A 16,423-nucleotide genomic window follows, 5' to 3' on the forward strand; every position below is an offset into this window, starting at 1 on the left:
TAATGTAATTAAGAATTTTATCATATAGTCTACCCTACGTATGTTAACAAAAGGGTTAAGTGCTTCTGGGTCTTCTGTATGTTAGTTATCTGGCACCTGAGGAAGTGAATTTATATTCACGAAACTAGTTGCGAACTATAGGAGAACAATGAATCTTCTGACGGATAGTAAGAACAATAAAAGCTAAGAACTCAGTGTAGAACTGACAAAGTAATCACCACGTATTGCAAAAATAAGAATACTCGATTTAATGAATATGTTCTCCAAAGTGGTTATATACCTGAAGAAAGGATTGCACCGTAGGCATTTTCTGTCTGTAAGAAAGAAAACAGATATGGCTGTCTCAACCATGGAGGTATTAGCCTTCTAAATGCAAGTTATACACTATACGCTAGAACTGTAAAGAAACGACTGTTGCCAGTCCTTGGGACTATTTTATCAGATGCCCAACATGGTACTCGTAAAAAAGAAGATAATGCACGGACCGTATCTTCACTGTGAAACAACTAATAGAAAAGCAGCATGAATTCTGTGGTGTCACCGCCAGACACCACACTTGCTAGGTGGTAGCCTCTAAATCGGCCGTGGTCCGTTAGCATACGTCGGACCCGCGTGTCGCCACTTGCAGACCGAGCGCCGCCACACGGCAGGTCTAGTCTAGAGAGACTCCCTAGCACTCGCCCCAGTTGTACAGCCGACTTTGCTAGCGATGGTTCACTGTCTACATACGCTCTCATTTGCAGAGACGACAGTTTAGCATAGCCTTCAGCTACGTCATTTGCTACGACCTAGCAAGGCGCCCTATTCAGTTACTATAAGAACTATCTTCAAGAATGTATTCTGAACAGATAATTTTGTGAATCATGTACCGTCAAGAGCGACGTTCATCATTAATGGATTAAAGTTAAGTATCAAACTAATTACGTCCGCTTTCTGAATTCTCATTCCTTGTCATGTTCCAGACCTCACGTCAGTATAGTTCTTCCCTCCTCACGCTAGCCTGCTTGAGCTAAAACGCGTGCATTTCGGCCTCCACTCGTAACACGGTGTTGGCTCTTCTGCTTACACAAAAAAGTCAGTTTACCAACTTTTCTTGCCTCCATTGACTACGAAATGGGATTTCATAAAGTAAATCGAAATAAAAAGTATGGAAAATGGTAAGAAACAGAGAGATCCCATCTCATGTTATAATAACTGTATTAGATATATATATGAATAACAAAATGCAAATAAAAGGAATGGGCAGTGAGTATAACATGGCGGAAATAAGGCCAGAAGTTGGACGAGGATGATCCCTTTCAACTACACTTTTTAATATAGAAGGTGGTTGAGCTACCCGTGCTTTTGCAACCTGCAACGCCTTCAGAAAGCACGCGTGAAATTTCCATATTCTCTCGACCGCTACGCGCAAACTATTTATCCCACACAAAAAATAAACAGAACGTTTTTGTAGGCGCGTTTGAAGGTTACTTTCGTTGGTTTTTCTTGAATAATTCGTAAACTGCGGTCTCTAACGAAAACATAACCCCCGTACAAAATTTAACTACCTTAAATTTCCTACAAGATAGTTCTGTTTACTTTTTATGTAGGACTAATAGTTAGCACCTTGGGTATAGACAATAAAACATATTAAAGCTAAAAATGGTGACGTCAACACACTACTTTCTGGCATTGTGTAGAACATTATCTTATGCGACTTAAGATCGAAATTAATAAGCAGATCGCTGAGCAATTTAATACATTTAAGTACTTCGGGTGTGGAATCAGATATGGCGTAAATAATGAAATACGAAATGAGTTAGACCTACTCAACTATTACGGTGGAACTACACTGCTGGGCACCGCAAATGCAACACCAAGAAAGACAAGAGGTAGCACAACAAAATTTGTTTTGTAGATAACATGTTGACCAAGTATCAAATGATTACGTTTACAGACGTCTGTGACATGTGGTTCCTGCCGGAATCAGTTGCCAGAGTAGCCTCCATTGTTGGAGATCACCGCTGCCACACGTCTCGGCATTGAGTCAAAGAGACGTTGGATGTGTTCCTGGGGTACAGCAGCCCAAGCAGCTTCCACACGTTGCCAAAGATCATCTGGTGTGGCAACTGGGGATGTAATCTGGGTCACTCGTTGAGCAACCATGGACCACATGTTTTCTATCGGCGAAAGATCCGGAGAGCGAGCCGGCCAGGGAAGCACTTCAATCTGGTTGTTGACGAAGAACCTTTGGACAATGCGTGCCACGTGTGGTCGCGCATTATCCTGTTGAAATATGGCTGTGGCCGAGCCCTGAAGGTAAGGAAGGACAACTGGCTCCAGCACCTCGGATATGTAGCGCCGGCTATTTAAAGTACCGGCAATGCGTACTAGAGGCGTGCGAGAGTGATATCCAAAACCGCCCCATACCATAATACCCGGTGCAAGACCAGTGTGGCGGTGCATAATGCAGCTGTCCAGCATCCTCTCTCCACGGTGTCTCCACACTCGAATCCGACCATAGTGGTGCTGCAGACAGAAGCGTGCCTCGTCAGTAAAGACAACGTCATTCCATTCTGCCGTCCACATCCGTCTGTCGTCACACCATTGGCGACGGAGACGTCTGTGGTTCTGTGTCAATGGTAGACGAAGTAATGGACGTCTTGCGGACAGACCACTCTGCTGTAAACGGCGTCGAATGGTACGCGCAGACACTGGATGATGCGTTACAGACGCAATGTGCTGTGCTATGGTTCGGGATGTCACTGAGCGATCCGTCACCGCCATGCGCACAATTTGCCTATCAGCACGTGCAGTGGTGCACCGAGGTGAATGCGATCGACCACGTCGGTCCGTCGTAACCTCCTGCATCCAACGGTCACATATCCGCATTACAGTTGTTTGGTTTCGTCCAACACGACTAGCGATTTCTCTGTATGATAATGCACAATCTCGGTAAGCCACTATCCTTCCTCTGTCGAACTCGGATACTTGATCAAACGATGTTCGCTGTTGTCTACGAGGCATAACTAATCGTCTTGTGAAACAACCACAAGGTAAACACACGTGCCGAACGTACACTCGTCGAAATCACCAAGCCTTAAATGGCGCTATGAGGTGGCGCCACAGGCGCGCGTGATGTGCGTCTGCGCTGAAATTCTAATCAGTTGCATATCTCATCGCTGCAAACCCATGGTGTAAATTTCATTTGATTCGGATGCTTCCTTCAGGGCGTTGCATTTACGGTGGCCAGCAGTATATACGCAGAACGCTGGGGAAGAAAGTCCAGAGTGATACTGTGATAAAGTTCTATAAGGTTATAGCTATACCAACACTACTCAATGGATGTGATAGCTAGAAGCTTATGCAAGCAGATGAAAAGAGAACAGAATCATTTGAAATGAACATATTTAGATATGTGGCCGGATATAATTTAGTGGATAAAAAGGGAAAAGGCGACATTCGAGCAGAACTGAATATGCAAAACGTAACAGACACAGCAGAGCACATAACCTGTGTGTGCAATGTAATAAAATGACAGTATAACATAAATCAAGAGGTGAAAGATCTTTAGGAAGACCAATAAAGAGAGGGTTTCACCAATTTTGAACTCAAAATAGCAGATGTATATATATATATATATATATATATATATATACATATATACACAGATGTATATATATATATATATATATATATATATATATATATATATGTATATGTGTGTGTGTGTGTGTGTGTGTGTGTGTGTGTGTGTGTGTGTGTGTGTGTGTGTGTATGTGTGTGTGTGTGTGTGTGTGTGTGTGTGTGTACATATTGCTACTCACTATATTCGGTGTCCCATTTATCTTGACCACCCTAAATAACTGTCTGTCCAGATGCAAATTACAAAACGTTTCAAGCAAATGTTCTTTAGCCGTCAGGGTGACATCAATCAGCATGATTGCCTTCGTTGTAGCTTTGTTTTTTTCAAAAATATGAACACCGAACACCGGTATGACATTTTTAATGGCCCCCTGCATTTTTTATTCGGTAATTCATTTCCTCTCCTAAAAACCTATTAAAAATATGACACAGTGTACCATTCACAGAAATACAACGTTATTAATTACATAACACAACATTCACTTTGAGCCCGGGATCAGTCGTCCACCTGCTGGAGTTGTCAGGAAAGGAATGAAAACCAAGTAAAAACTTTACACAACATGGACTTTGACCCTCCCGTACCACTGCCAAGGAGTAGAACATTCAAAGGTGCTCAAAGTGGTGACCCTGGACACCGATACACTGGTGCACTCGTTGAATGAAAGAATTATTTACGGCTTCCAGTGTTGCCTGTTGAAGAGAATTACAAGCAAGCACGATACGTTTCTGCATGTCCTCTGGAGTTGTTGGAATATCGCTATAGACAACATCTTTAATGCACCCCCAAAGAAAAAAGTCAAGATGATTTAAACCAGGAGACCTAGCAGGCCAAGTAACTGTTCCTCCTCGACCAATCCATCTGGCAGGATACCTTCGGTTCAGAGAACACGACGTGCACGAAAGGCATTATGTGCTGGACATCCATCGTGTTGATACCACATAAACATTCTGACTCTTAGCGGCACTTCATCCAGAAGAGGAGGAAGAATTCGTCTAAGGAAGTTGGCATTCGCTGTGCCGTTTAGACTACCATTGATGAAATAAGGCCAATAATTGTAGTACCAAGCATCCCACACCAGACGTTAACTCTCCATTGACGCTGATGTTCCACCTGTCTAAGCCATGATGGATTGTTGCTGGCAAGAAATGCATGTTTGAGAAGGAACATTCGTCGGTAAATAGAACATCGGAGAAGATGGTAGAGCACTTGCCCGCGAAAGGCAAAGGTCCCGAGTTCGAGTCTCGGTCGGGCACACAGTTTTAATCTGCCAGGAAGTTTCATCGGAGAAGAAGTTCGGGTTGGCTAGGATTTGCTGCTGTGCCCACTGACAGAATTGTACACCATTCTGGAAATCATTCCGCGCAGTTGGCTCTGAGCACTATGGGACTTAATAGCTGTGGTCATCAGTCCCCTAGAACTTAGAACTACTTAAACCTAACTAACCTAAAGACATCACACACATCCATGCCCGAGGCAGGATTCGAACCTGCGACCGTAGCAGTCGCGCGGTTTCGGACTGCGCGCCAAGAACCGCGAGACCACCGCGGCCGGCGCGCAGTTCTTGATGTAGGTGTACATGGTAAGGATAGATCCGGTGACGTGTGACGTGTGAGAATACGATGTACACTGGTTTTAGGAATTCCAATCTTGTGTTCAAGCTGTCGTGTGCCCACATGTGGATTCATAGCAACGGAAGCGAGAACAGTAACTTCGGCAGCTTCGTCTGTGCGAGTGTTACGACGATTGCGTTGTCGTGGGTTGAAACTTCCCGTATCCTGAAGATCCCATCAAGATGAGAAAACATTTGTCGGGAAGGTAGGTTCTTGTCAGGATATCGTTCTCTGTACAGTTCCGCTGCCTGCGTAGCATTTCGCCTACTTTCAACAACAACAACAACCACAACAATAAAAGGAACGTCATGTCGATAGAGTTTGTAGGAAGGACAGCCTTTACTGTATGCCTACTCTACACACCAGTGTTTAAAAGAACTAAACTACTGTACTAAATCTACCCATACATAAGAAAACAGTGTTGCAATTACTGTTCTGCTAAGTTACATTCTACCTGGTTTTCGTTGGTGTACATTCTATTCATACAACTCTCCAACTGACGATGGTTGACAGAATGACGGGTGTGCATTCTACTTATGTTTACACTTGCCCTCTGTCAACATCAGCACGTGGATGTGTTCCATTACCCCGAGTACCTGCACTAAGCGCTGGGACCGCAACGTCAATGCTGTGTTAAGTAATTAATAAGGGTTGTGTTTCAGTGAGTGGTAAACTGTGATACGTTTTTGAATAGGTCTTTAGGAGAGGAAATGAATTACCGAATAAAAAATGCAGGGGCCATTAAAAATGTCATACCGGTGTTCATATTTTTGAAAAAAACAAAGGCAATCATGCTGATTGATGTACCCCTGACGGCTAAAGAACATTTGCTTGAGACATTTTGTAATTTGCATCTGAAGAGACAGTTATTTAGGGTGGTCAAGATAAATGGGACAACCTGTATATATACGCTACTGGCCATTAAAATTGCTACACCACGAAGATGACGTGCTACAGACGCGAAATTTAACCGACAGGAAGAAGATGCTGTGATATGCAAATGATTAGCTTTTCAGAGCATTCACACAAGGTTGGCGCCGGTGGCGACACCTACAACGTGGTGACATGAGGAAAGTTTCCAACCGATTTCTCATACACAAACAGCAGTTAACCGGCGTTGCCTGGTGAAGCGTTGTTGTGATGCCTCGTGTAAGGAGGAGAAATGCATACCATCACGTTTCCGACTTTGATAAAGGTCGGATTGTACCCTATCGCGATTGCAGTTTATCGTATCGCGACATTGCTGCTCGCGTTCGTCCAGATCCAATGACTGTTAGCAGAATATGGAATCGGTGGGTTCAGGAGTGTGATACGGAACGCCGTGCTGTATCCCAACTGCCTCGTATCACTAGCAGTCGAGATGACAGGCATATTACCCACATGGCTGTAACGGATCGTGCAGCCACGTCTCGATCCCTGAGTCAATAGATGGGGATGTTTGCAATACAACAACCCTCTGCACGAACAGTTCGACGACGTTTGCAGCAGCATGGACTGTCAGCTCGGTGCCCATGGCTGCGGTTACCCTTGACGCTGAAACACAGACAGGAGCGCCTGTGATGGTGTACTCAACGACGAATCTGGGTGCACGAATGGAAAAACGTCATTTTTTCGGATGAATCCAGGTTCTGTTTACAGCATCATGATGGTCGCATCCGTGTTTGGCTACATCGCGGTGAACACACATTGGAAGCGTGTATTCGTCATCGCCATACTGGCGTATCACCTGGCGTGGTGGTATGGGGTGCCATTGGTTACACGTCTCGGTCACCTCTTGTTCGCAATGACGGCACTTTGAACAGTGGACGTTACATTTCAGATGTGTTACGACCCGTGGCTCTATCCTTCATTCGATTCCTGCGAAACCCTACATTTCAGCAGCATAATGCACGACCGGGCCTTTCTGGATACCGAAAATGTTCGACTGCTGCCCTGGCCAGCACATTCTCCAGATGTCTCACTAACTGAAAACGTCTGGTCAATGGTGGCCGAGCAACTGGCTCGTCACAATACGCCAGTCCCTACTCTTGATGAACTGTGGTATTGTGTTGAAGCTGCATGGGCAGCTGTACCTGTACACGTCATTGAAGCTCTGTTTGACTCAATGCGCACGCGTATCAAGGCCGTTATCACGGCCAGAGGTGGTTGTTCTGGGTTATGATTTCTCAGGATCTATGCACCCAAATTGCGTGAAAATGTAATCACATGTCAGTTCTAGTATAGTATATTTGTCCATTGAATACCCGTTTATCATCTGCATTTCTTCTTTGTGTAGCAATTTTAATGGCCACTAGTATATGTACATACTCACAAAATTACGTTTTGATTTCTCCATTACATCCTTCAAAAAACAAACTGTTTTTAATCGGCTACGAAATACTGAATGTAGTCACCGTCTGATACTGAGCAAGCTCCTGTTTTGTTCTCTAAATGACTGAGCAGAGCCAGCAAAATGATCCTAAGCAATGACGTGCGAACTCTGTAGTATTTCTAAAACGGAAGTGTAGTAACTCAAAATTTTCAACAGCTCTTATTTTCTGGTGGCCCCTGATTAGTACTCCGACACTCATCGAAATCGGGAGCTTAGGGCGTCCGCCGTTTCCGTCTTAGTGTTCACACTATGCCTGTTTATAGGCAGGTATAGCAAGCGTTTGATCGCGTATAGAATTGGCACACTAGAACGCCTTAGAGAAGGATGTCGTGATGCAATCTGAATGGCAGTTTGCTCTTGTTGACGTTCAGCCTGCGTGATAACACCAGGAAACTGTGCCGCGCGTGACAAATTGCTGCATCTGTATTTTCCACGCCTGCGGGGAAGCACACATGCCCCATGCACTTGTTTTGTGTATTTTCCCTGCGTGCAATATGTAGCGTGCTGGGTCACAGTCCCGCGTATATAAGACGGCGACAGGGGACCGCTGAAGTATCATTCGCACAGTGCGACATGGCGAAACTACTGGCCCTCTTCCTGGTGCTGCTGATTGCTGCCCTGGTCTGCGAGCAGGCTTTAGGTGAGTGGTGTTTGAACAGAGCTCTCAGTCCACTGGACTTTGGGATTCGGTATTTAGCTAGAGAAGTGAGTTGTTACAAAACGTTTTTCAATACCATATATAAGGTAGAGTTTGCTAAATATGGACAAACTGAACGAATGATAGGATAAGGGACAAAAACAGGCGATAAGGACAGTACATGGGCGGAAATGCGTCCCAAGGTACGACCACTTGAAGGTGGAGGTAAAAGATTTTTGAAAATGACCGCTGCGTCAGCTTCAGACAGGTGACCCGCCAGCGTGGGATTAGCCAGACGACGGTGTGGGGCAGCTGCCACTGTCTGTATGACTTACGACGTGTGCAGGCATTATTGGTTTTATACTTGCATCTGGTGGGACGGTTTTGTAGCTGGTTTACTGCCCGGGCCATCATGGGTCTGGGATTTCTGTCAACCGCCCTATTAGCAGATGAGGCAGTGTTTACAAGGAGTGACTTCGTCAGTCCCTCCACAAACACCTTCGGGCTGCGGAGAATCCGCATGGTATGCTGGCAGCGAACTAACACCACAGGTTTAACTTCAATGAGTGGGCGGAGCTACTGTCGACCACCGTGTGGAACAAGCAATCCTCCCACAAAGCCCCTCACAAGCGAGGTTATCTGCAGCTACCCTTCCTCCCTTGCTGGAAGACTTGCCTTTGTTTGGTATGGAGAATAATGCAGATGCCACATGACGGTGCTCCACCTCCCTGCTCTCTTGAGTGCTTAGCTAACAAACAAAACATTCCTACTTAAATCTTGTCTCATCTATTTTCAATAACTAAAACCTACAGTGTCAAAGATCTACATCTACATGTACATAAATACTTCGCAATCCACCATACGGTACGTGGTGGATGGTACCTCGTACCACAACTAGCATCTTCTCTCCCTGTTCCACTCCCTAACAGAACGGGGGAAAAATGACTGCCTATATGCCTCTGTACGAGCCCTAATCTCTCTTATCTTATCTTTGTGGTCTTTCCGCGAAATGTAAGTTGGCGGCAGTAAAATTGTACTGCAGTCAGCCTCAAATGCTGGCTCTCTAAATTACCTCAGTAGCGATTCACGAAAAGAACGCCTCCTTTCCTCCAGAGACTCCCACCCGAGTTCCTGAAGCATTTCCGTAACACTTGCATGATGATCAAACCTACCAGTAACAAATCTAGCTGCCCGCCCCTGAATTGCTTCTATGTCCTCCCTCAGTCCGACCTGGTAGGGATCCCAAACGATCGAGCAGTACTCAAGAATAGGTCGTATTAGTGTTTTATAAGCGGTCACCTTTACAGATGAACCACATCTTCCTAAAATTCTACCAATGAACCGAAGACGACCATCCGCCTTCCCCACAACTGCCATTACAAGTTTGTCCCACTTCACATCGCTCTGCAATATTACGTCCAAATATTTAATCGACGTGACTGTGTCAAGCGCTACACTACTAATGGAGTATTCAAACATTACAGGATTCTTTTTCCTATTCATCTGCATTAATTTACATTTATCTATAGTTATAGTTAGCTGCCATTCTTTACACCAAACACAAATCCTATCCAAGTCATCTTGTATCCTCCCACAGTCACTCAACGACGACACCTTCCCGTACACCACAGCATCATCAGGAAACAGGCGCACATTGCTATCCACCCTATCCAAAAGATCTTTTATCTCCACCCCTATATGGTTGTACCTCCCACGCAAGCAGGTCTGGCCATTCGCTCACGAAATCTTTCTTGCAGCTTATTCTGTAAGGAACTGTTTCTGTAGAAGGTCACAAACTAACACAAAGTTGACTTTGAATGTCCTGTGCCAGCTCACAGTGATGGCACCTGGAACTGTCACTGATTTTCTTTTGGTGGAAAACCAGAGCATCGTAGCTGTTCACAGGCGCCTTCAGTACGTCTATGGAATCCTGGCAGTGATAAAAACCGCGGAGAGTCGTTGGGTGAGGCGTCCGTCATAATCGCAATAAGGTCGCCCAAACCTGCCACATCGTCCGCACTGTGGCCGGTTGCATACAGTTGTGACTCCTGCAATAGAAGAACGTGCGAACACTCGCATTCGAGATGATCGACGAATCATAAGCAAATACCTCTCCTCTCAACTGGGACTTCTGTGTTGGTAGTGCTGACTCCAGTTGGGTAACACGAAGGTGTGTGCCCGATGAGTTCCGCTCCGCTTAACAGAACACGAAGACCATCTGGGTGGAATTCCTTATGCGTTAGAAGACGAATGGAGAAAACAGTCGCGGCGATGAAACATGGGTTCATCCCTTGAAAACGGAAATAAAATGGTAATCCATGGAGTGGAGCCACACAACCTCCCCTCCGAAGAAAGAGTTCAAAGCCGTTCCCTCAGACGATGAAGTCGGGGCGACAGTCTTCTGGGACTGTGAGGGGGTAATTCTGTTTTCTGTTCTTCCTCATGGCGCAACGCTCAACTCTGAAATGTGTTGTGCTAGCACTAGGAAACTGAAGAAACGACATCAGTGTGTTCGTCGCCACAGAAACACAAACGAACTTCTCCTTCTCCATGAGAACGCAAGGCCTCGCACAAGCCTGGTCACCCAGAAAAGCTCACAAAACTTCGCTGGACTGTTTGTAGTCTTCGACCATACAGCCCGAATTTCGCATCTTCCGACTTCCATCTGTTCGGCCCAATGAAGCATGCTCTTCGCAGGCTACTGATGCGGCAAGACGGTGCTTTCGACGTCGACCAGTAGAGTAGAACCGTGCGAGCTCACAGGCCTTTACAGTAAGGTGGCGTAAGCTCGTAGCACTGAACGTAGATTATGCTGAAAGATGGCGTTTTGTAACTATAAAAGAGGGGAGTAATATTGTTTATTGGAATGCTGAAGAAAACCAACCTGCTTTCAGAAGAAAAATATATTTTATTAGTTATTGGACACACTCGTACATTCGGCGAAACTACATTCTCCACAGATCAGTCTTATTTCTGCCTTTTCTTCACTTGTGCACATAGTACTCACATAAACCTTCAGTAGAGGATCATGTATTTTCCTTGTGTGTACAACTGTTTTTTGTCAACTCCAGCAAGTGAACGAATTACGCTACCTTGGTTAGCTACATTGTATACTGCTACAGCAGACTCAAGGTCACTTCAGCACTACGTTTTTAAAGTCAAGAAAAATGGGGCCACCCGGTATTATTTTGCTGACAAACTGCTAGCGATCCAAGGCAACTTATTCCAAAATTATTAAGGCTTTCCTGGCCACTTGTTGACAAACTGCCTATTGGCTACTGTCTTGGGTTCTTCGGCCGACGTTCATCTTGATTTTACTGACGTTTCGCCAGCACGAGTGGCTGGCATTGTGAAAGCTTCACCCTCCATTGCCGGTGGTGACTGGAGCCGAGCTCGCGGCCGCTGAACGATGAACGTCGGCCGAAGAACCCGAGACAGAAGCGAATAGGCAGTTTGTCAACTTATTCCATTTCCAATTTAAAATTAGATGTATGATGCGGAAAATGGACTGTCGAAAACAAAAGGTCTCATGTGAAGTCTAGCTATTGCTATAAAACTTTCTGACACGATTGAAGTGGCCTGCAACGTATTGCTCTTTTGTGCCAACCTTTTCATCTCGAAGTACCAGTTGCAGCCTACATCCTCAATTATTTACTGGATATATTCCAGTCTCTGGCTCCCTCTACAATTTACCATCCATAGCCACCTCTAGTACATTGGAAGTTATTCCCTGACGTCTTAACAAATGTCCTATTGTCATGTCCCTCCTTTTTTCCAGCGTTTTTTTCATATATTTTATTTTCATCACCGATTCTGCATAGGATCTTGTCATTCCTTATCAGTCCACCTATTTTTCAACATTCTTCTGTGGCACCACATCTCAAATGCTTCGATCCTCTTCTGTTCCAGTTCTGCCAAAGAAGATATTTTATTACCATACAACGCTCTGCTCCAAACGTACATTATCAGAAATTTCTTTCTCAAATTAAGATCTATGTTTGATACTTCTTTATGCCGGGAACGCCAGTGATAGTCTACTTTTTATGTCCTCCTTGCTGCGTCCAACATGGGCTAATTTCCTGCATAGGTAGCAGAATTCCTTCGTGATCAGCAATTTTGACGTTAAGTTTCTCGCTGTTATCATTTCTTCCAGTTCATATTACTTTCATTTCTCTTAGTTTTGCTATCAACTCATCCTCTCTATTCATTAGACTGTTCGTTCCACTCAACAGGTCTTGTAATTTTCCTTCACTTTCTCTGAGGATAGCAATGTTCTCAGCGAATCTTACCATTGATATAATTTCACCTTGAATTTTAATCCCAGTTTTCACCCCGTCATAGGGGCGAAACCCTACACTCTCTCTTGCACCATTTCTACCCCAGGCACTCACTCATGCTACCGTAGACCACGGGTGGATCATCCTGACCACATAAAAGCACCTTTACTCGTAAGTGAACAAAAGTGTTTACGTAATATTTTATCATAGTTTATTGTGATCGCCGCTATACCCAGTAAGTTTACATACACTACTGGCCATTATAATTGCTATACCACGAAGATGACGTGCTACAGACGCGAAATTTAAGCGACAGGAAGAAGATGCTGTGATATGCAGATGATTAGCTTTCCAGAGCATTCACACAAGGTTGGCGCCGGTGGCGACACCTACAACGTACTGACGTGAGGAAAGTTTCCAACCGATCTCTCATGCACAAACAGCAGCTGACCGGCGTTGCCTGGTGAAACGTTGTTGTGATGCCTCGTGTAAGGAGGAGAATTGCATACCATAACGTTTCAGACTTTGATAAAAGTCGGATTGTAGCCTATCGCGATTCCGGATTATCGTATCGCGACATTGCTGCTCGCGTTGGTCGAGATCCAATGACTGTTAGCAGAATATGGAATCGGTGGGTTTAGGTTGGTAATACGGAGCGCCGTGCTGGATCCCAACGGCCTCGTATCACTAGCTGTCGAGATGACAGGCATCTTATCCACATGGCTGTAACGGATCGTGCAGCCACGTCTCGATCCCTGAGTCAACAGTTGCGGACGTTTGCAAGACAACCATCATCTGCACGAACAGTTCGACGACGTTTGCAGCAGCATGGACTATGAGCTCGGAGACCATGGCTGTGATTACCTTTGACGCTGCAATACAGACAAGAGCGCCTGCGATGGTGTACTCAACGACGAACCTGGGTGCACGAATGGAAAAACGTCATTTTTTCAGATTAATCCAGGTTCCGTTTACAGCATCATGATGGTCGCATCCGTGTTTGGCTACATCGCGGTGAACGCACATTGGAAGCCTGTATTCGTTATCGCCATACTGGCGTATCACCCGGCGTGATAGTATGGGGTGCCATTGGGTACATGTCTCGGTCACCTCTTGTTCCCACTGACGGCACTTTGAACAGTGGACGTTACATTTCAGATGTGTTACGACCCGTGGCTCTACGCTTCATTCGATCCCTGCAAAACCTGACATTTCGGCAGGATAATGCACGACCGCATGTTGCAGGTCCCGTACGGGCCTCTCTGGATACAGAAAATGTTCGACTGCTGCCCTGGCAAGCACATTCTCCAGCTCTCTCACCAACTGAAAACGTCTGGTCAATGGTGGCCGAGCAATTGGCTCGTCACAATACGCCAGTCACTACTCTTGATGAACTGTGGTATCGCGTTGAAGCTGCATGGGCAGCTGTACCTGTACACGCCATCCAAGCTCTGTTTGACTCAATGCCCACGCGTATCAAGGCCGTTATCACGGCCAGATGTGGTTGTTCTGGGTACTGATTTCTCAGGATCTATGCACCCAAATTACGTGAAAATGTAATCACAGGTCAGTTCTAGTATAATATACTTGTCCAATGAATACCCGTTTATCATCTGCATTTCTTTTTGGTATAACAATTTTAATGGCCAGTAGTGTAGTTATTGGGAAGTTTCTGTAATTATCTCATGTAAGTGGACTGACACGAAAGAATAGTTCGTGTAGCGAGTGCCGGGGAACGGGTCCATCAACATTACGGCACGTATAGTACGCGAGCCGTGTATTAGATTACATGAGCTGCTGTGTGTGTGTGTGTGTGTGTGTGTCTGTGTGAGGTGCCAAGTGGCGGAGAAGTGTGTTAGCAGTGCTGTGTGTGCTGTTGCAGCCTGCACGCCGGGCTCCCGGAAGTACGACGGCTGCAACTGGTGCACGTGCTCCAGTGGCGGCGCCTGGATCTGCACGCTCAAGTACTGCCCGCCCTCCAGCGGTGAGTGCCCAACACGACTTGATACGATATCGCAATGCCTGTGCTATTCCGATTACGATGCAAAGTTTCTTTCGACATGCACGCATATTTACGACATATGGAAGTTTGGGTCTGGCAGAGGGTGGTACACGGATAGCCAAATGGTGGGACGACCGCTTGCGATAAGCTGAAAATCCGGGTTCTAGATCCGGCCGGATACAAGTTTTCATTGTCGTCATTCCATTCTACAGCTGATGGTAGTCCTCATTCGCAATTATGAATTCATTTAATGTATAACACCACTCAAGATCTGCATTCCAAACTCTTTCTCATTCAGCATTAAGGCTCCATTTTGTTCTGTCTCTGCAAACGTTTGTACCCTATTCTCGATACTGCAACTAAAGTGTGTTGCTCATGAGTTCGCATGTTTATTAGTCAGAGAAGCAACGTTAATTATTCTGCAATTCACATATAGTTACCTAATAGAATTTAGAAGGCCTGGTTTTCAACTGACATCTCTGTCTCCCGACCCGACATCAGCAAGTGGAAAAAATTGATACGTAAATCTTTTCGTGCAGGCTAAATATTTCCGATTTTACGTCAATAGTCATTCCAACCTAGCATTTATCTTATTTATCCTAACATGATTAATGTCACCAGGACCTGTCTTACATCTAACCAGACAGTTTACGTTAAACTCACACAATGACACAGTTCTTAGAAAGAGACTTAAAATTAGAATTGTAGCACACACAAGATTTGTGTCTAAGAGTTTCGCTTAAGTGTACAGTGCTTAACTAAATTTGATTATTATATGTTTCACATTCGTATTGTGTGACGAAGTTCTTTCATTTATATTTCTGATATATAAGAGCAGATATATATCGCTTAACAATTGTCAAATGGTATAGTAAATTATGGGAAATAGCGACGAGAAACACCAGTAATAAACTGACGAAACTAGAAAACTATGTAATTATTGTATCACTGATATGCAGTCTGAATCTAACACTTCCATGTTCCAGGTGGTGGTCTTACATTCGCGTGACCTGTATCCCGTGGCCAGGTCGGCTGCCGCTGAAGACTTGACACGGAGAAATGGTCTGCTGCTTCATAAATGTTGATATTTGAATGTATGTGCAGCGAATATACTCAAAATGGCTACGAATAAAGCTTGAAATACTCAATTTTGCTCAAGTTCATTTATAAAAAACTTCCACGAAATGCTGATAGTAGCTAATACCTTCATCCTTTTTCTCTAATTCCGCTTGTAGAGCCTTCCATCATCCACGTCTACACCTATAGTCTGCGAACTCACGTGAAGTGCTTGGCGTAGGGATAGAAATTACTGTTGGCTACATAACAACCGTTCTTTGTAAAGTTTCCTGAAAAATCAAGCTTATCCGTTACAGATGTTGCAGATCATGTGACTATGTACTGAATATAAATACAGAAACCTGCAATCATCCAGTTTTTTGAAATGTTCATTTATTCCATTAATTAATTAGTTTACTAACTTTTCGAGTCTCATCTTCCAATGGTACTCTTGGTACTTACGTGTTTGTTTCCACAGCGTACCCAGCATCACACACTAGAAATAAACATGTGATTTCCATAAACACCATCTGAAGATGAGGCTGAATGGGTTAGAAAATTAATTAATGAAATAAACTAACATTTTATAAAACTGACTGACTGACGTTTTCTTATTTATATGTATCACAAGCAGTGATGTACTATAAATAAGACTCATTTTCTTTGAAATATACCATTGTGATGTAGTAATATTAAGCTACCAATAACATATAGACAGAACGTGTGTGATATAAGTGCAGCGGCAGCAAATTTTTTTTAAAGCACCAGCCGTGCCACTTACTCTATTAAATTTAGCTGCCATAAGAATGAATAACATTAAGCTGTATATTAACACTGTGCTTTGG

The 16,423-nt window shown here is 44.4% G+C and overlaps 1 long non-coding RNA gene across 1 annotated transcript; it reads left to right on the plus strand.

The window, feature by feature from the left end:
• Positions 1–8,089: 8,089 nt before the first annotated feature.
• Positions 8,090–15,670, plus strand: LOC126438122 (uncharacterized). The gene is made up of 3 exons (XR_007581005.1): positions 8,090–8,246; positions 14,403–14,504; positions 15,509–15,670. It is a non-coding gene; the product is annotated as an uncharacterized LOC126438122 (long non-coding RNA).
• The last annotated feature ends 753 nt before the right edge of the window (positions 15,671–16,423 follow it).

This window comes from Schistocerca serialis, unplaced genomic scaffold (genome assembly GCF_023864345.2).
Source record: "Schistocerca serialis cubense isolate TAMUIC-IGC-003099 unplaced genomic scaffold, iqSchSeri2.2 HiC_scaffold_1260, whole genome shotgun sequence".
Taxonomy (NCBI): Eukaryota; Metazoa; Arthropoda; class Insecta; order Orthoptera; family Acrididae; genus Schistocerca; species Schistocerca serialis.